General features: G+C 45.4%; 1 long non-coding RNA gene across 1 annotated transcript in view; it reads left to right on the top strand.

The window, feature by feature from the left end:
• Positions 1-4,324: 4,324 nt before the first annotated feature.
• LOC128326428 (uncharacterized) overlaps positions 4,325-20,654 on the top strand; it is a 91,478-nt gene continuing 75,148 nt past the window's right edge. Inside the window, exon 1 of the long non-coding RNA XR_008308043.1 lies at positions 4,325-4,402. This is a non-coding gene — a long non-coding RNA (uncharacterized LOC128326428). The remainder of the gene's footprint in view (positions 4,403-20,654) is intronic.

Below are 20,654 nucleotides of genomic sequence, written 5' to 3' on the forward strand. Positions count from 1 at the left end.
CTTTGAAAGCGGATCTGGATAAAAGAATGGATTTCTAACACCCTGGAAACTTCTCTTAGGTTTGTAATTATAAGAGTATTTGCAGTGAAAATTGGTGCAAAAGAGGAAACTCTTGGGTGCTCAGTGCATCTATATATTAATAAAGCCAGCTCTCAATATTTTGTGCTACTCTTCCTTCATCCCATAGAGTGACCAAGAAATATAACCCAGAATGGAGCTATGCAGATTGGCGCAGGATTAATTTTAATTACTGAAGTAATTTGCAGAGGCAGTTTATCCCCCAACTCAACAGTTTTCATGAACAGAGGGCCAATACACAAGTCCTCCATCCACACACATAATACCCATCATATCAGTGGGAATTTTATTTATAAAGGCCAACTATATGTACAGATGTTGTATTAATAAATAAGCAATCTTATTTTATCCATCCTAATGTAAAGTATAACTTTTGCTGAGCGGGCGAGGGGACCACACTGCAATAACAAAAATGTTATCGTAACTGGAATAGTTTGGGGAAAGCATTTTGCCTTTATTCACACAGCGATAAGGGTAGCAAGCTGCAGTAAGCCTTTAAATCATTGTGGCAGAACATGTCAGTCACACATCATCAACTGTGCATCTGCTACAAATGAAAAGATTTAGGGGGGCAAAAAATGGTAGCGTTCCAGCTGAACATGCTCCATTCTCCTTTCTCTGTCCCTGAACAGGAAGCCAAACATTTTCTGAACAATATAATCCATTCACCATTTGAGTTCGTTTGTTTGTAAATTAACTGGATATGCAGAGATATGTTCGGAACTATTTGAAAGGCCTTTTTATGTAAACAAATTGCAGAACAGCGAGTGACTTGTTTGCCTTCCAAACCATCCAGGCTAGGCAGCAGTTCATCCCGGCCCACTGAAATACTACTCTTCAGTTGCCAAAGCCCTGCCCTGACATAGTCAAGCCCAGTTCTTTGAACTTTTAAATAATTATTCTGAAGGAATAAAAGTTCCGTCAGAGGCTCAAGACCTCTTCTCCCAGAGATAGGCTGGCCACCCTGTCTTGCATCAAAGGCAACAACTTCAGGTTTGATCAGTTATGAAGAAATGTATACATTTGACTGAATGAAATGAACCTCACATCTAACTAAAATAATCTATAAGCCTCATTCTTTCTTCGCAACAACATATTTCCCTTGAGCAATGGGGTCTGTTTCTCACTACACATAATGCATAGTTTGAGTTTCACTAAGGTGGAACACAGGAAGCTACCATATACCAAATCAGACAACTGGTCCATCTAGTTGATAGGCCTGGGCAAAATCGTATTTGAAAAGTCATATTATATCCAAAATTGTCAATAAAAATCGGTAAAATCCTAATCCAATTTTTAAACCCTGAAAACCAGATCAATAAAGTTGGTATTAATTCTAAAATGTCAAAACGAATGTCAGAAATATGTTGGAATTTGCAAAATGGAACCTGCAGCGTATTGGCAGGATTGTCACCCAGGGGTCAATAAAGTGGCTAAAATCATGTTCTTTAGTGTATTTTTCATGGAGGGTTTTTTGGAGGGGGGAGTGGTGTGGGAAGCTTGAGAAAAATGCAAAAGTTTAAAAATACAATGCTCTTAGTTTGTGTTTCTTTAAATCTAACAAGAGAGATTAAAACTTCTCTCCCTCCCTCTCCATCCAAATTCCATGTGGTTTTGGAGGGAGAGGACATAGGGCATAGGGCAGTGGTCAACCACCAATTAATATGAAATGTGGCCTGGAGTTCGAAGTCCTTCATTAAAAGAATGCAAGGGGGCAAATGAGTCCCAATTACCTATAGAAATCCCCATTATAAAATCCATAGAATTGAGCATTGCAATGCACAATGACTAGGCAGTAAATTAAACAGATCCAGAATTTAAGAAAGCCCCTCAGTTTTACACACAGCAAACAACCCAGTTTCCTTTTCTGTTCTCCTTATTCTCTATCTGTTCTTTCCCCAGTAGATCTGGACTAGGCTGTCACTAATCTAAAATACTCTTTGAAAGGGTATTTGCTGTGAAAACTGATGCAGAAGAGGAAACTCTTGGGTGCTCAATGCTGGGTGATGATTTCTGAAGCCAAATCAGAGTGAGGGCAATTCTTCCCACTCTTAATTTTGGAATCTTCTGAGTAAAAAGAAATGGCAACAGCTGAAAGCAGAATCGCTTCTGCCAACAGAGCCACAAAACAGGCAGTGGTGTCAAAAAAGTGAATGGGCTTGTTCAGTTGTTGGCGTTTGTAATTATTTAGCAAAGTGCCAACAAAGGAAGTTACAGAGTAGAGTGCAGAGTTTTAGGGGTGAGTCCGAACCGGTCCGGCGGCCATTCTAAGGAATGGCCGAACTGCCGGACCGGTTCGGCCCTTGCTGGTCCGGGTCCGGGTGGGGGGTATAACTTTAAGGGCGGGAGGGCTTTCTTACCCCTCCCGCCTCTTCACCCCCTCCAGCGCCCGTATTTAACCAAATAACGGGGCGCTGGAAACCAGCCGCCCCCGCCGCCCCCCCAGCAGATTCACATAGAAAGGTGCCCATACCCCTGCCGCCGCCGTCGCCCGCCCACCCGCCCTCCCTCCCAGCTGCCCGCCCGCCCGCCCAAGTCCTTACCCAAAGCTGCAGGGAGTAAACGAGAGGAGCTCCCGGACAGAGCTCCTCTCGTTAGAAAGGCCTGATGCAGAATGAAGGCGCTTTGCGCGTGCGCGCATGCACGCGCCACAAAGGATGCCAGAGGCCCGGTCTACCCGCCGGGAAAGGGCCGGGTAGACCGGGCCTCTGGCGATCGGAGGCCCGGTCTACCTGGCCCTTTCCCGGCGGGTAGATCGGGCCTCTGGCGTCCTTTGTGGCGCGTGCATGCGCGCACGCGCAAAGCGCCTTCATTCTGCATCAGGCCTTTCTAACGAGAGGAGCTCTGTCCGGGAGCTCCTCTCGTTTACTCCCTGCAGCTTTGGGTAAGGACTTGGGTGGGCGGGCGGGCAGCTGGGAGGGAGGGAGGGCGGGCGGGCGATGGCAGGGGTATGGGCACCTTTCTATGTGAATCTGCTGGGGGGGCGGCGGGGGCGGCTGGTTTCCAGCGCCCCGTTATTTGGTTAAATACGGGCGCTGGAGGGGGTGAAGAGGCGGGAGGGGTAAGAAAGCCCTCCCGCCCTAAAAGAAAGGGCCGCCCCTTCGGTGCCGGTCCGGACTGGTCTGGACCGTGCACATCTCTACAGAGTTTTATTGCTGAGTCATCCAAAGAACACGCATGGAGATCGTAGTACAAACTAAACTAAATAGGTTTATTGGCAAAGTACATTCTGGATAGTAAAGACCTAGTCCTATCTATCAGCAACATAATGAATAGGTAGGGAGAGAGAGATGTTCCCATCTGCTCTCAAAGAGGAAAGGAAGAAGATTGACTCACTACAGGAAGTACCTGAGGAATCAAGGCAGGGGTCATAGAGTAGAGGCAAAGCAGGGACAGGTAAGGAGATCCTTACTAACTACCTCTACTCCCAATGCCCCTAGTGGATATTAGGATAGTTGGTGCAAAAGGTCGACGCACTGGAACTCCATCTCCAACACAAGTTTCTAAAAATGTTTGACTGTTCTAATTGAGAGCATTAGTCACTTCAATGAAAAAAAGTAAAGTGTAGCACTTGTGGATACCAGCAATTGCCCTCTGATACTGCAGGGCCTGGCCTCTGTGGAGAGGATGAAGCAAGCAATACTCCACATACAGAGCACAAATAGATACATTGCTCACCTTGGAGCCTTGCATTTGTCATAACAATGTACTGTAGAACATGTGGTGCATTGCAGGAGGATATTGCCAGTGTATTGGCTCTGTATAATAATAATAATAATAATAAAATAATAATTCAATTTCTATACCGCCCTTCCAATAATGGCTCAGGGCGGTTTACAAAGAGAAATAACAAACAAATAAGATGGCTCCCTGTCCCCAAAGGGCTCACATTCTAAAAAGAAACATAAGACATACACTAGCAACAGTCACTGGAAGTACTGTGCTGGGGGTGAATAGGGCCCATAGGTGTAACTGGGGGGGGCAGGCAGGGCACGTGCCCTAGGCACCACTGAGGGGGGGGCGCCATACCAGTCCCTGCCACCCCCACCCCATTGCCCACCAGCCCAGCCCCAGGGCCCCTCAGCCACTTACCTCCAGCTCCGGCTGATCGGCAAAGAGGCCTAGGATTGGCAAGGCCTGCGAACTGCAGAGCTCTTCTCTCCCCGCCTCTCAGCTGATAGGCGGGTGGGTGGGGCTTCCAGAGAGGCCTCCGAGTAGGCCTCCCTGAAGCCTGAACTCGAGTAGGCCCCAAGCAAGGAAGGAAGGAGGAAGGAGGCAGCAGACCCTCTGCCCAGACCAAACCATCCAGAACAGCTATTGCTAGGTAGGCTGTGAATTCCTTTTTGTGGTTACCCCCATATATAGGGATCTGCTTGCCATAGGGCTTTGATATGGCGGGGTGGGGCGAGACTGAGAAGTCTCTGAATATTTAATTTAAAACAGACTGGAAAATGTGCTGGCTTTAAAAACAAAAACTATCTAAAAAGGCCTATAAGTGGCTTGTTTCATGTCAGAAAATTACAAACACTTCTGGAACAAGTATATTTTATTTATTTTCATTCATTCATTCATAAATGCACTTATGTTCAAGTTGTTTTGCAATCCAGAAGGTCTGAGTGAGAACTGTGAAGCATGTGTTGTGATTTTATTTTATTTTATTTTATTTTTCTTGTGTGTGAACTGCTCCCCAATAACTTGCAGGGACTTCAGGGTAAATCTGGCCAACATGTGAATGCAGCACCTCTATTCCAAAGGAGATGTGTGTTAAAGGGCTTTAAAAGCCTGGTGTGAAAAACCTCCTGGAATCAAACTTTACTGAATTTGTTCAGAATTCTGAGAAAACAAACATAGGCTCACCGTGCATGGTTGAAAGTCTCCTTTGCTAATCTGCAGCAAGGGGTCCATTTTAATAATTAGCATTGCTAGTGTGTTCTAGGCATTAAAAGTAGCACAAATATATATTACTCAATGTATATCACTATATACTGTGAAGTGTCGCTTCTCGGCCTTTTGGCTGGGAAATCATTCTCTCTCTCTCTCTCTCTCTCCTCTCTACTGTGAAGTGTGTATGCGTGTATCCAGTGAAATGTATTTCCAGGTAGCATTACTGGATATTATTTTGAAATATCAGACTTAAATCCTTTGGGGCCTGGGGTGTGTGGAGGCCGTGGACGTTGAGGGTCTGGGGGCCCATTTTGAAATCCTGTCTCTGAACCCATTCCAACCTTGCTATGCCCCTGGCGGAATAGTTACACATGTATTGATCACTACACATGGGTTTCTGCACAGCACCTGCACAGAAGAAACTCCCATGTAGAAAATGTGTCTCTTGTAAATTGACCCTGAATTTTCCATCCATGACTGGGATATCTGAGAGTTAGAGTCAATAATAAAAGAACAGCACACTGCTTGTGACAGGAAGGGGCAAATTACAATGATTTCTTAGTTTGGCAGGGGCTGGTTTTGGCCCTGGCAGAACTTGGCTATCTGCTCCGGTTGCAAATTCCTCTGTCTAGTGTGGCAAACTAATGTATGCTCCTCCCTCTTGGTGTCAAAGTAAGCACTAGTGTGGTGAATGCACATATACCCCATCATGAGCCAACAGTCATCATAAGACAAAGGCTGGCAGGAATCATTCACTGGTTTATAGACACACACACTCACCCATCACCTTCTTCTTCCCCTATTTTGCTAGTGGCTATTTGGGCAGGTGATCCTCTAGGACAAAGTCATGTTTTTTAAAGAATGAGAGGAGACAGAGAAAATGATACTTGGAATCCTCACATAACTCCTGACTGTTGTTCTAAGTCTTTTACAGAGATGGCTCATGTTTTCAGGTTTTGATCAGCAACCATGTCTAGATGGTACAGTGTTCCTTTTAACAGGGATTTCCAGATATTGCTGACTACAAGTCCCATCATTCCTGCTTGGACAGTGGCGCAATTTCAGTGCTTGCCCTAGGCACCATTTTCCCTAATTACGCCTCTGAATACCTGTCTTGTCTTTTCCATTTTGGGACACAAAACCTATTACTATGTTTAAAAGCATTTATTTTCTGGCCATGAGGACTGCAAACTTAGGCTGTTGGTGTGCAAGACATTTCTTTAAAATATATATTTCTAAAGAGCCTTGTAGCCTCATGTTTCCTTTTTCCTGTCCCAATATACTTGCACGGATGCAGCCCACAACCCACATTTGACTATGGCTGTGACACATTTCCATATTTCCGGGGGTGGCGGGGGGCGCATGGCGGGGGGGGGGGGCGCAATTTCAGTGCTTGCCCCAGGCGCCGTTTTCCCTAGTTACGCCTCTGATAGGGCCAGTTACTCTCCCCCTGCTAAATAAAAAGAATCACCACGGTAAAAGGTGCCTCTTTGCCCAGTATAAACCCTCTTTGCGCAGTATAAACCCTGTCCTCACCCAAATAAAACATATTCCTTGAAGTAATAAGAATATGAGTGACTGTTCAATGAGTTAGATAGAACTGCAAACTCACCGAATAGAAATATTTGGGTTGGTGTTCTTTTTAAAAGAAAAAAAAATCACCTACACCAATTTAATGAAATCTTTTCAAGGTTATCATTTATTTATTGTATTTTGCATCCTGCAATTCCTTTCATCCTTGAATCTTGATGAAAGGCCACATTTCCATATTAAGAAATCTTCATTTACTTTTGTCTCTTAATTTCTTCAGGATTCTTTTTGTGCAAGATTTATTTGCCAAGATACAAAAGGGAAATACTAAATGTTACTTGGCTGTTTTTCATGGGTTTTGCAATAAATCAGCATTTTTCAGTTCATATTGATTAAGTGATTTTGACACATATTGTTTCTTTTAGAGTTTCAAATACGTAAGTAACTTTTTTAAAAGGCGTGGATGTTTGAGAAGTAGGGATAACAGATAACTCAAGTGAGCTGTGTGTCTTGGCTTTGAATTCCTGCCTAATGTCCAAACCTGGGACTCATGCCTCTTTGCTGCCGGTATGAGAAAAACACACACCACCTCACCTCCTTCCCACTTCAGACACTGAAAAACAGAAGCTGCCCTGAGTTTCTCTTTTTCAAGATCACATCGTCAAGCCAACACTGAAAAGTTTATAGATAGAATAACTCCCACACTATGTATATTTCTAATGAATGACCTGCATTTTAGATGCATGGATCTCCATAACTTTAACCATGAAGGAGGAAATCCACACTTTTATTGTCAACATATCAAGATCTGGCAATTAAAACTGCAGAATTTCATAAAGCTATAAACAGAGGGTTCTGGGCCTTTTGAATTGTAATTAATCTGCTGCACTCTAATTCATTAAATTCCCAAAGTAGGTGAAGAACAAAACGTTCTGCTGTAGTTAATAATTTAAATTGCTGCATTTATATAAACCATTACTGTCATTAATATTAAATGGTGTTGTTAACTTAGTATAGGCAGCTGTTCAGTAAATATAGAAACTTGGTAATTATCTCTTTGGACTATTTGTTTGCAAGGTCAACTGTCACTAATGAATGGAAGAAAGCTGCAGTATAGAGAAGAAGAATCCTCTTTGAGGTAAAGTGAACTGACCTGTAGGGGAACCTATTCTATTTTTACATCAAATTGGAAACATATGGAACTCTCTTGGCCTACACTCTAAATATGTGGTTTCTAAACGGTGATTAAGAAGACCATGGGGAACTTAGCAGGGGTTTCTCAATGAGGAGACTGCATCACTGATAAGCTTCCCTGAAAGACACAACCCTTCTTTTCAACGGTTGATCTTCTCATGCAATAGGAAGGAGCACAGCAAAAGAAAGTGTTGGCAGGACTGGGCCCTCCACTAGGCAGACCTAGGTGGCTGCCTAGGCACCAGTTCTTATAGGGCACAGGCACTGCTACCTGCCTGCCTGAGAAATTAATCAAATGTAGGTGGCTGTGGGTGCTGCCCCACCCCACAGTATACCAACTAGATACCCAAGTTTTGGGTACCTTTTGCTGCTGTCTGTCTGTCTGTCTGTCTGCCTGCCTGCCTACAATGCTGCCTGTCTGGTTTAGGAAAAGGGGATGCTTTGCTGCCTGGGTGGAAGTCAAATTGGCAGGGCCCACCTTCTGGCTGGTCTCTGGCTTGTTTTCCTCCCCGCTCAGCCTGCTCCATTCCTCCCCCCTCGTAAGAACATCAGAACAGCCCTGCTGGATCAGGTCCAAGGCCCATCTAATCCAGCACCATGTTCCACACAATGGCCCACCAGATGCCACTGAGAGCTTACAGGCTGTTACTCCACTGCAACTGGTATTCAGAGGCATCCTGCCTCTGAGCCTGGAGGTAGACTATAGCCCTCAGACTAGTAGCCGTTGATAGACCTCTACTCCATGAAGTTATTTAACCCCCTCTTAAAGCCATTCAGGTTGCTGCCTGTCACCACACCTTGTGACAGAGAATACCACAAGTTGATTAAGCATTGTGTGAAAAGATGCTTCTTTTTATTGGTCCAACATTTACTGGCAATCAATTTCATGGGATGACCCCTGGTTCTAGGGTTGTGTGAGAGAAAAATTTCTCTCTATCCACTTTCTCCATCCCATGCATGATTTTATAGACCTCTATCATGTCTCCCCATAGTCATCGTTTTTCTAAACTAAAAAGCCCTAAGAGGTGTAGCCTTGCCTCATAAAGAAGGTGCTCTAGGCCCCTGATCATCTTGGTTGTCCGCTTCTACACCTTTTCCAGTTCTACAATGTCCTTCTTTAGGTATGGTGACCATACCCTCCTTGCCTCCCTCTGCTCCTGCTGCAGCTGCTCAGGCAGGAGCCTCCATCTTTGTTTCTCAAGTACTCAGACTCAAACCTCAGAGCCGTGTGTGCACTAGTTGGCTTGGCTGCAGTTGGGCCTGGTGGGTCATAGAGGAAACCTCCTTGCAGTGTTGTTAAAGCTGCTTTTCGGGAAGATGGAGAGGTTGGCCTTGATGATTTCAGAGCTTGCACTCCTGAGGGCAGGGAGCAACAGCAATAGAGAAAGGATGAGCATCAGGATGGCTCCAAGCTCCTCAACTCTTTTTCTTCAGCAGTGTGCAAGCTGGGAGCAGAAAATGGGCAACAGTTCAAGCTAAAGCTGGGGTCTGCACTTCTCGGCTGGGGGGTGCCCAACTCAAACTTTGCCTCGGGTGCCAAAAACCCCAGGGCCAGAGTGTTGGGGATGTTCCAGGTCATAAGGCATTTGTGTTGCCAGTTTCCCCTTGGAAGCCATCCTTGGAAAAGGAGTGAAGAAGGAGCAAAAGGGGAGAATGTGCTCACATACATGGGCCTGGAGCCTTGTCAGCATGTGAGGGAGAAAGCAGCTTGGAATGAGCTTTGGTAGAAAACAAGAGAGGGCTAGGTGACTCCTCTCCTTCCCCTTTCCACTGGAAGTGACCCATTCCCTAGGGAGCTTTGCAAGGGAGAAGCACATCCTCTTCTGCCACCTCTTCCACCCTGCAAATCTACTTTCCCCAAAGATATTTGGCAAGGGAGAAACACACCCTGCTTCCCCTGCTGTCAGGACTGTCCTTTAGACATGGCAAGCAGGACGACTGCCCCAGGCCCTGTTCTTTTAATCCCCATTAGAATTAACTGGAAGGGGGCCCCACACTGGCTGATTTGCCCTGGGCCTCGCACCCCGCCAGGGCTCTCTAAGGACAGCCCCGCCTGCTGTACTGCAAATCAGCCGTTTGCAAGGGTACTTTACGAGAGAGAAGAGCAGCCCCCATTCCTGCCTCTTTCTAGACTGTAAACCAGCCTTTTCTAAAGGTGATTTGCAAAGGAGTTTCCACTGTAAATCATTGGCCAGCCTGCACAGCTCTACCTGATGAATGGCCAGTCTGCAGGCAACACAGCTCTCATTAACACTGAGGTGGGACTGGAGAAAGAGGCACAACTGGAGCTGCTGAGAACCAAAGGCAGCTGCACTTCCCCCACTAACTAAGGTAAGCCACTACTGGGGTATTGACTCCAGTACTTTGTTGTATTCCAATTCTAGTATAAAGACCAGAAAAAACACATCTCATCTCCAGTGGCAGAGTAGTTCAGGTGCTCCATCACTGGGAAAGCAATAATTGATCTCATCCCTGACTGTAGCAGAGAATAAGTCTTTATTACATAAAGGTTCATCATTTTATTTGACCAGAGGCTTTAAATGAGGCCTTATCTGTCCCAATGGAAGTAACATTCAGCTCTGTTTGTAATATATGTATTATTTATATCAGTGGCTGATCCAATTTGTCACTGTAGTTTAGCTGCCACTCTTTCCCATGTAGGCTACTGGGACCTTCGCCTGAACTATGTTCAGAGTATTAGAAGATTTGTTAAGGGAACAGGGCTATGATCTAGCTAGGGGGAAGCCCATAAATCATGAGATGTACAGATTACAAATGTACAGTGTTTCTCCAAGCTATCATTGATATATGAAAGTCTCTCTTTCTTCTTGCTTCTGGATATACTTAAGTATAAACATTTCATAGTATCATACCTGCCAACATGTCCCTGTATTTTCCCTTCAGCTGAATGGGGAAATAGGGACATGTTGGGAGGTATGTAGTATTAATTACCACATGGCCATTTTCACATTTGCATGACTGCATCACAAAAGCCCTAGTCAGATGTTATTCAAACAAAGCTGTACACAAGTGCAGCCATCCCAAAGTATGGCGGACGACGCACCCTGGTGCATCACTCACCCCCTCATTCATGATCCTTATGGCTACTTTCAGCATTTGTCTGAAGAGGAAAACACCATAACCATGATGGTGGGTTTTTCATGATCAGCAGACTCAGGCACCCCAGCCTACCAATCATGGAAGTACCCACCATTACGGATATGGTGTTTGACTCTTCAGACAAATGCTGGGTAACCAGTTTGGGCAAGGGGGTTGGGGTTAGGGGTATGGTTGCACCAGTGATGTGCCAGGGAAGGACTTCCAGTGTGCTTTGAGACGGCTGTTCTCACATACGGCTTTATTGAAATAATATCTGAATAGTGCTCAAATCTCTGATTTATTCATTTGTTGTAAATCGCCTTGAGCCATTTTTGGAGGGGCAGTATATATATCAAATAAATAAATAATAATAATAAATAAATTTATTATTATATTATTATTATTATTATTTATTAAATAATAATAAATTAATAAATACATTAAATAATAAATAAAATTTGAGCCTCCATTAATCAAGGTATATCCTTCAGATCTAATTTCAGTGCTAAGATTCAGCTGTGAAACACAACTAATAACAGATAAGAGTGAATCTGAGCATATGTAGAGAACTTTATCCCTCTCTACCATACTTCACCATTGACTGCATTTTAACAATTTATGCAGTACAGGCCTAAGCATGTCTGGGGAGATCCATCTGTAGTTGCCACGAGCTCACTCGGGTGGGCCTTCTTCATTGCCACCCGAAGGTTTTGGAATGCACTCCCTAATGAAACGAGAGGCCCCCCCATCTCTGACAGCTTTCAAATGGGCTGTTAAGACATATGTATTCATACAGGCTTTTAATTAGACTTATCAGAGGCGCACTTAGCCATGGACCTTGGGGATTTGGTCTGTGGCCTCCTGTTTCTGGGGGGTGTGTGTGTGCTAAAATGTTCTGGGGGCCTTCCCAGAGCCCAACTACTACCCCGCACCCACCCTGCTGCTGCTTCGCCACACGTTAAACATTTTTTCAACTGTCACTGTGCAGCAGGGATGGCAGCAGAGACGGGGGTGGCCATAGGGGCACAGGCACTCAAGGGGAAGCCAAGGAGGGGGAGGTGGTGGCAAGAGCTCCTTCCCTGAGTCTGCCTGCCACCCAAATAACAGGTTGGGCTGGTTTTGGCCCATTTAGGGGCTCTTTACGCATGCGCGCACAGACACACAAACACACACACATGTGCACAGAGGCCTGAAATGGGCCAAAATTGGCCTAACCTATTATTTGGGTGGCAGGTGGGCTCAGGGAAGGAACTGTTGCTGCTGCCATCTCTCCCACCTTGGATTCCCCTCCAAAGCCTGCACACCCCGCTGGCTGCTCCTGTCTTTGCCTCACAGTGCAGTGTCCAACCTCCACAGAGCAGCAGTGGCTGAAAACAGGTTTTTAAAAAATATTTAACTTAACTCAAGGGGGGTGGTGGCTCCGAAACCCTTCGGGTCTCGTCTCTAAAATTACCAAGGTGTGCTCCTGAGACTTATAGAATCCATCATTGTTTTTAAATTGTTGTTTTAATGTTTTGATTTTGTTTCAATCTGTGTTGTTTTATTGTAAACCACCCAAAGACATGAGTAAATATGCTAAATAAATAAATGTCTATTCACAACTGAGTGCAATTAAATTGTGAGGGACTTAATCCCTAGTAAATATGTTTAGGATTGCAGCTTTAACACAGTTTAACATTAGGGTGAGTTCCTATGTACAGCAGCACGTGAAGTTCATGCCAGGAGCCTGACATCTGTAAGTTAGATTTAAAGAGAGTTACAGATGTCATGTTCCCTGACAGAAGTAGAGCTGGATACACTGAGATTGGTGGGTTCAGACGACCTGATCAATCTTGTCATATTGAAGGCAGGAACATAAGTAGGGGCTTGTGTAAGGATGGAGGGGGCACATGCATTCCTGTGCACACCTCAGGTGCTGCCATACATCTGAACCAACCCTCTCTTACTTTCTCACAGAGTGGTTTGGGTCCCAGAATTGCTTTTCAGTAGCACGTGAAAACAGGTGCTTAATATAGATGTGAACATATGATGGGGTATATGCCTTTACAACAACAACAACAAAAAGCCCCCCTAAGAGAAACTAATCTAGAGATAAAAGGAAATCCTTTTTAACATTAGAGCTGTGCATGAAATGGATTTTGTGTCTCGTTTCGCGCTTGAAATACAATGCAAAATACTCAAAACATTTCATCCAAAACACTTGAAATGTTTCAGGTCCACTATTTGTGCTATTTGCTTTTATCTTTATCTTATTCTATAGTGTTTGTTGCTTTTATTGTAAGTCATCTTGAGCAGCAGTATGCTGGAGGGGCAGGACAGAAGTGTTTTAAATAAAATATATAAAATAAATTATTTTGCTTTGACAAATGGCAAAATCACTTGAGTTGGGCCTACAAGAATATGGAAGAAGTTCCACATGGAGTACCTGGTTCACAAGTTACCTTAAGATGCATGGAGAGGTGAAGAGGAGCCCCTCTTCTCACCCAGCCATATAAATGACTGTTATGAACCTCCCTGTTATCCTCTTCATAAAGAAATGTATGAAGAACACACTAGTAAAGCAAGACCTCTTGAATATCTCTCACTGGCTTCATTTGATCTCTAGCTCTGTTTGTTTTAACTAGGACTGGGAATAAACTTTCTTCAAAATGAAATTCAAAATAGAATTTCAGGCTTCCTCCCAAGAAGAAACATGGGAGAATTTTCTCAGTTTCATCATGGTCTTAGTTTTAACTGCAGTTAGTGCACCAAATCACAAGTCTCCAAGTCTGAGAAAGCAGGGCTGCACAAGTTTGGGCTTCCTGAAGATATTGGACTTCAATTCCCATCATCCCTAATTATTGGCCACAATGGATTTTGGGAGTTGTTGTCTAACAAAAGCTGGAAGGCCAAAGTTGTGTGCAGCCCTCATGTAAACTGACATTGGAATCTTCAAATCACCTTCTCTCACATGCAAAGAGAGAAGAGGAAGATGAGCATCTGAGCTCACAATCTCACCACCTTTACACATAATGTGAAACCATAGATAAAGGGGCCAGAGGTTGCCAAACCTGTATGTCTGAATGCAGGACACCACACCCAAACTCCGGTTCCTCACAGAGAGCAACCCAAGGTTTTGCTCTTCAAACTCCAATTTGATCCCTGGAGTTGCAGTGAGTTTTGCCATTCCAACCTGAGGTTAACCGTAGGGAGGGATGTGCAAATCATGGCTGAAGCGATTCCACTCGAATGTGATCAATTTAAGTGATTCAACATCAAATCACACTTGGGCTCACTGACCAGATACAAGGTTGAACTGAATCAGTGATTCAAGTCACCATTATGTCCCCACAATGCCAGCCATCCTAGCTTCTCTGCCACTCTTGTTGGTTCCTTTGCATTATCTTACGATTGGGCGGCAATCTCCCTTGTTTCATATTTGGATTCTCAATTTGAAATAGGTTCTTCATAGGGAATACCCATGAAGAAATTATTACAAACCAAGAATCCACAACACATAAACATTCCTAAAAATTCACCCCTTTGCCCGATTCCTTTGGGGGTTGTGTGGCACCCATGGGGCCCTACCACCCAATCCACTCTGGTGTGCCTGGGCTCTTAAAAATTAGGCCCAATAGATTCAAATTCAAATCATATTCTAATCAAATTGACACCAGATTTGAGCTCAAATCAAATCAGGCTGATTCGATTCAAACTCGAATCAAATCACAAAAATTGATTCATATGCATCCCTAGTTAGTCGCAGTCTGCGTTACGTGCGAATGTGGAAGTGCAGGCTTTGCTGTCTGGAACCAGAGTTGAAAGAGGAAACTCCTTCCTCTCTCTGGCTTCATTGGCTATGCAGGCTGTCCTTCTTCTCTTCAATCTCCCTAACTGTAGAGAGCCTGCTCTCTGTTATTCCGAATTGAGACAGGAGGTGGTGCGGGGGCAGAACCTCAGGTCTATTGGACCCGGCCTCTGTTCTGCATTATGTACAAATTCAGCCTCTCTTTTTTATAGTGCTAAACCATGGGTCACTGTTTCATTTAAATTCACAAATGTAATGCTAGCAACAACAAATGTATCCCATATATCTGTGATTTTTTTTTTTTAAAGGGTCTTCCATGTAAGAAGGTGTTTGTTTCTGGCAAGCATAAATGACAGAACTGCTCATTTTAGAAAGCAGCTGCCATATACTGAATCAGACCATTGGTCTATCTAGCTCAGTATTGTTTTCACAGACTGGCAGTTGCTTCTCCAAGGTTGCAGGCAGGAATCTCTCTGGGAAACGAGGTGGTGTTTATACCACCAAGTACTACCGCTTAACGCCGCTAAGCCATGGCTCCCAGAGGACCAGCAAGAGTGTCCTAAAATCACCTGCAAACAGAAAGCTAGTGAGCTAGGCAAAACATTCAGGGAAACCCATTCACATTTCTTAAAAGAGTGTGTGGTAGCCAAAAGAGTGTGGCAGGGAGTAAGCAAGTTGCTAGAGTGGCCTGATTTGGAAAAACAGACTTGGGAAGAACTAACCTCGGGTTTGAGCAATAGAACCTCTTTTCGAGGTCCCAGAAAGAAACCTTCAAGGAAACGGGATGGAACAGGTGCCCTCACACTAGGGAATTGGAATGTTCTCCTTCTCGTAATCAGGTTAGTAAACCTGTATGTCATTTATGCAATGCTCCTGCATAGGAATAGGGAGGGAAGACACGACCAAGAGGTTCACGTGGATGAGACAGTAAATCTCTTCTGGAAAGGTTTGTATGGTTATGTGCAAAAAGACAAGTGTCTTTCTCTTCTAAACAGCAATGGGACAAATTATGGAAATGGACGTTGGACGTAAACCCCCCCCCCGCCCCGATTACCTGATGTGCCTTGTAATCTCCCATCCCCGAGTTACAGTACTGCCTGCATATCCTATATAATAAAAGGCTAAGTGAGTGGCCGTGGCTTTGGAATGTTGGGGATCTGCGTCCCTGCCTCCCTGGGCTGTTCTGGGCCTGCGCGAAGCGCAGGCCCAGAAGAGCCCAAGGGACACAGGACTGCAGACACCAGTGTCCCACAGCCACGGGCGGCCATTAGCCGGTGTGTGGCGGCGGGGGAAAGTGGCCGAGGCGGCAGCAGAGCCGCCGCCTCGGCCATGAGCTGCGGCACGGCGAGAGGAGGCCGAGGCAACCAGAAGCGGCCGCCCTGAAAAAGGCGAGGGCAATGGCGGCGGGGGAAGACCGAGACGGGGGACAGGGAAGCTGGGAGAGGTGGCGGCAAAGCCGCCAACGAGGCCCCCGCCCGCTCACAGCCGTCGCCCCCGCCTGCTCATCCGCCCTCCCAGCTGCCCAAAATCACCTTCCCCGCTCCCCCGCAAAAAAGATTAAGGGCCAAAATGGCCCATGAGAAGATCGCCGCCCCCGCCTATCGCCCTCCCGCCCACCCAGCTGCCGAAGACCACCTTACCCGCTCCAGCCCAAGGGAAAAGAGAGGAGCTCACGAGCAGAGCTCCTCTCTGTGCTAAGTCACTGCTCAAACTGCCGCTATGGACGCAAAGGACGCCTATTGCGTCCATTGCGACAGTATGGGCAGCAGCTTAACACAGAGAGTAGCTCTGTTCCCGAGTTCCTCTCTTCTCCTTCGGGCTGGAGCGGGTAAGGTGGGCTCCGGCAGCTGGGTGCGCGGGAGGGCGATAGGCAGGGGCGGCCACCTTCTCATGGGCCATTTGGGCCGTTATTCATCCACACACACACACCCCCAAAAAGTATAAGCAAAATAAGGAAGAACAAAAACAGAGACAACAACAACAACAAAAACAAAAAGAGAGAGGGGACAAGGGGGAAAAAAAGAGACAGAAAGAGAGAGAGAGAGAGAGAAAAGACGGGATAGAAAGCTAGCGCCCGTTATCATAACGGGCTTAAAAATACTAGTACTTTATAACCCTCTGGGTCTCCAAATCCTTGTGTGTAAATCTTTGTAGATATATGATGTAAAAACAATTACTTTGTGTATAATTGTGCTTTGGCAATGTGCTGTATGCTTTGGTAGTTTGTTGGTTCAATTTAAAAAAAATAATCTTGTCCTATCTTGGAGAAGCCAGGGAGGGAACTTGAACCCTTCTGCTCTTCCCAGAGCGGCTTCATTCCCTGAGGGGAATACCTTGCAGTGCTGACACATCAAGTCTCCCATTCATATGCAACCAGGGCAGACCCTGCTTAGCTATGGGGACAAGTCATGCTTGCTACCACAAGACCAGCTGTCCTCATGCAAAGTAAATCATGCACTGCACCAGAAGGGATAACCTGATTGAAGGAACAGGCAAAGTTGACAAGAACTTAGAAGTAGCAGAGTTTAAGTGAGGTCAGTAATCAAAGAATAATTATTATACACAGGTGCTGAATTATCACAGGTCAGGGAGATAATCCAGTTTTTATTAGCTAATGATCATTTTAACCCTATGATCCAAACGTTCTATATAAGTGACTGATTGAAAGTGAGACTTGACAGAGTAAGGTCTAGAGTGATCCTTTAATAAACAATGAATGCTGGCAGAATTCCATAAAGGCTTTTATTTTGTACTCATAAACTCCCCTCTTACCACTTTAGTTGCTTGCAGTGTTGATATAATTTATATATGTTTTCTCCAGTGCATTATTTAGTGAACAAGACATTCTGCAATAAGACCAGGGCAAAGTTCTCATTAACCTTGAACGAAGCCTGGGGACATCTGCTTTTTATGAATTGTGGTTTGATCCTGAAAGCACTTGCATTCCTAGGACTCATACTGATACTTACTTAATTCCTAAGACAAGTACTGATACTTAATTCTAAGTATCAGTACTTGAGCTAGGAGAGTTGTTTGACTAGCACCTTTATAGGCAAATCATTTCTATAGATAAACCACAGCCTACATATTTTTATGAATGTTAAGTCCAACTACTAGACTCATTTAAGGGTAGAACTTTTGCTACAGTAGTAACAATGTTTGATCTTCGAGTACCATGTCTGTCAAAATGGAGATGGTGGGATGTATAAAAGCTCCGGATGCAGGGGTGTAACTACTATTAGGCAAGGGGAGGCGGCTGCCTGGGGGCCCCCATGCCTCGAGGGGCCCCCCAGAGGCAAGTCACATGACTATATATTGTGAAGCGTGTGTGTATCAGCGAGGGGCCCATTCTACAATTTTGTCTCTGGGCCCACTCCAGCCTTGTTACGCCCCTGTACAGATGAGCACAAAACTGGCTACCTCAGTTCTAGTCTGGACCGGTTTCAAGCCACCCCAGGCAGCTAGGGCTCCGGCTTAGTCAAGCCCGGCACAGTCCAGTCTGCCCATCAAGCCAGTGAGGGGCTCAGCAGTTATACGTATAAAGGGGAATCTGGTAATGATTACAAGTACAGGGAGGGCTGTAGATGGTGGGAGGGAAAGTTCTTAGTCTTTTTAAAATTACCTTTTAAAAAGCACCGCTGGGTGGTGTGAATGAAAAATAAAGAGCAGCCGCAATGGCAGCAAGCATGGCTGTCGAGGCAGCAGCATCAGCAGCCTGCTGGGACTTACATAAGAACATAAGAACAGCCCTGCTGGATCAGGCCCAAGGCCCATCTAGTCCAACATCCTGTTTCGCACAGTGGCCCACCAGATGCCGCTGGAAGCCACAGACAGGAGTTGAGGGCATGCCCTCTCTCCTGCCATTACTCCCCTGCAACTGGTACTCAGAGGCACCCTGCCCTTGAGGCTGGAGGTGGCCCACAGCCCTCCGACTAGTAGCCATTGATAGACCTCTCCTCCATGAAGTTATCCAAACCCTCTTAAAGCCATCCAGGTTGTTGGCTGTCACCACATCCTGTGGCAGAGAGTTCCACAATTGGATCACGCGTTGTGTGAAAAAGTACTTCCGTTTTTTGGACCTAGACCTCCTGGCAATCAATTTCATGGAGTGACCCCTGGTTCTAGTGTTGTGTGAGAGGGAAAATAATATCTATCTATCTCCACTTTCTCCACACCATGCATGACCTTATAGACCTCTATCATGTCTCCCCGCAGTCGTCTTTTTTCTAAACTAAAAAGCCCCAGGTGTTGTAGTCTTGCCTCATAAGAAAGGTGCTCTAGGCCCCTGATCATCTTGGTTGCCCTCTTCTGTACCTTCTCCAGTTCAACAATGTCCTTTTTAAGATGTGGTGACCAGAATTGTACGCAGTACTCCAAGTGTGGTCGCACCATAGTTTTGTATAAGGGCATTATAATGTTAGCCGTTTTATTTTCAATCCCCTTTCTAATGATCCCTAGCATGGAATTTGCCTTTTTCACAGCTGCCGCACATTGAGTCGACACTTTCAACGAGCTGTCCACCACCACCCCAAGATCCCTCTCCTGGTCCATCACCGACAGCTCGGATCCCACCAGCATATACTTGAAGATGGGGGTTTTCGTCCCAACGTGCATCACTTTGCACTTGCTAACATTGAACCACATTTGCCATTTTGTCACCCACTCCCCCAGTTTGGAGAGTTTGGATGGACTTCTCCATCCCCGAAGGGGGATTATTACCCATCCCACTGAGTCCAGGCTATCTGTGGCCATTTTGGAAGTGAAGGTGGCAGGGACTCCTGGAGGTGGTGCTGCTGGTGGTAAAAGCTCCTTCTCCCATCCCTCCAGCCTCCCAAATGACTATCCCCTCCCAAGGACAACAGAGGCAGGGGTGGGAGCTCCTTCCTCCATCACTCCACCTTCCCAATTTACTGCTCCGGCTGGCTGCAGCCCATTTCGGGACTCTCTGCACGTGCTGAAATGAACCGCAGCTGGCCAGAGCAGTTAATTGGGAGGGTGGAGGGATGGGAGAAGGAGTTTCAGCCATCGCCATCACTCACTACACTGCGGCCACAAACCACTTTTATTCTTCATTCTGTGCCTCACAGTGGCACTTTTAAAAAGGTAATTTTAAAAAGACTACGATATTTTCTTTCCCCCCACCCCCAACTGCAGCCCTGCCTGTACTTGAAGGGGAATCCTTGCCAGATTGCCCTTGTCGAGCCGGCTTGTGGGCAGAGGCCTTGCTCGACTTGCCATCGGACCCCCTCCCCCCACTTCAGCTCGTGAGCAAGCCTTCAAGCAGAGCGAGCTCGCGTGCTCGCACATCCCCAATAAAAGGGAGCATTGTTTTAATTGGCTCTTTCGAGGGGAAAGGAGAGGAGAAGAGAAGTGGTCTTGTGGTACCAAGCATGAATTTATTATTTCTTGTTTACACAGTCAGACAGGTGTTATTGACTGGTTTGTTTTATCCAGACATCGAGTCCTTCCCAAGGACCTGGGATGCCAGAATTTTATTGTCAGTGTTGTTGCTGTTATAGATATCGTCGCAGAATATAGGCTGTTCCCAGTAAAGCTGCTTTTTGTAATTGGCTGGTGGTGATTTCTGTGGCCCCTATGGTGTTGAGGTGCTCTTCAAGGTCTTTTGGAACTGCACCCAGGGCGCCAATTACCACTAGGATTATTTTGGTCTTTTTCTGCCACAGCCTTTCAATTTCAATGTGTAGATCTTTGTAATTGGTGATTTTTTCTATTTCTTTTTCTTCTATTGTGCTATCCCCTGGTATTGCTATGTCAATTATTTTGACTTGTTTTTCTTTCTTCTCGACTACAGTGATATCTGGTGTATTGTGTGGCAGATGTTTGTCTGTTTGTAGTCGGAAGTCCCATAATATTTTTACATCTTCATTTTCTTCAACTTTTTCAATTTTGTGGTCCCACCCATTTTTGGCTACAGGTAGCTTGTATTTTTTGCAGATGTTCCAGTGTATCATCCCTACAACCTTGTCATGCCTTTGTTTGTAGTCAGTCTGTGCGATCTTTTTTATTTTTATTTTATTTTATTTTATTTTATTACATTTATATCCCACTCTTCCTCCAAGGA

Source organism: Hemicordylus capensis, chromosome 5, assembly GCF_027244095.1.
Source record: "Hemicordylus capensis ecotype Gifberg chromosome 5, rHemCap1.1.pri, whole genome shotgun sequence".
In the NCBI taxonomy this organism is placed as follows: Eukaryota; Metazoa; Chordata; class Lepidosauria; order Squamata; family Cordylidae; genus Hemicordylus; species Hemicordylus capensis.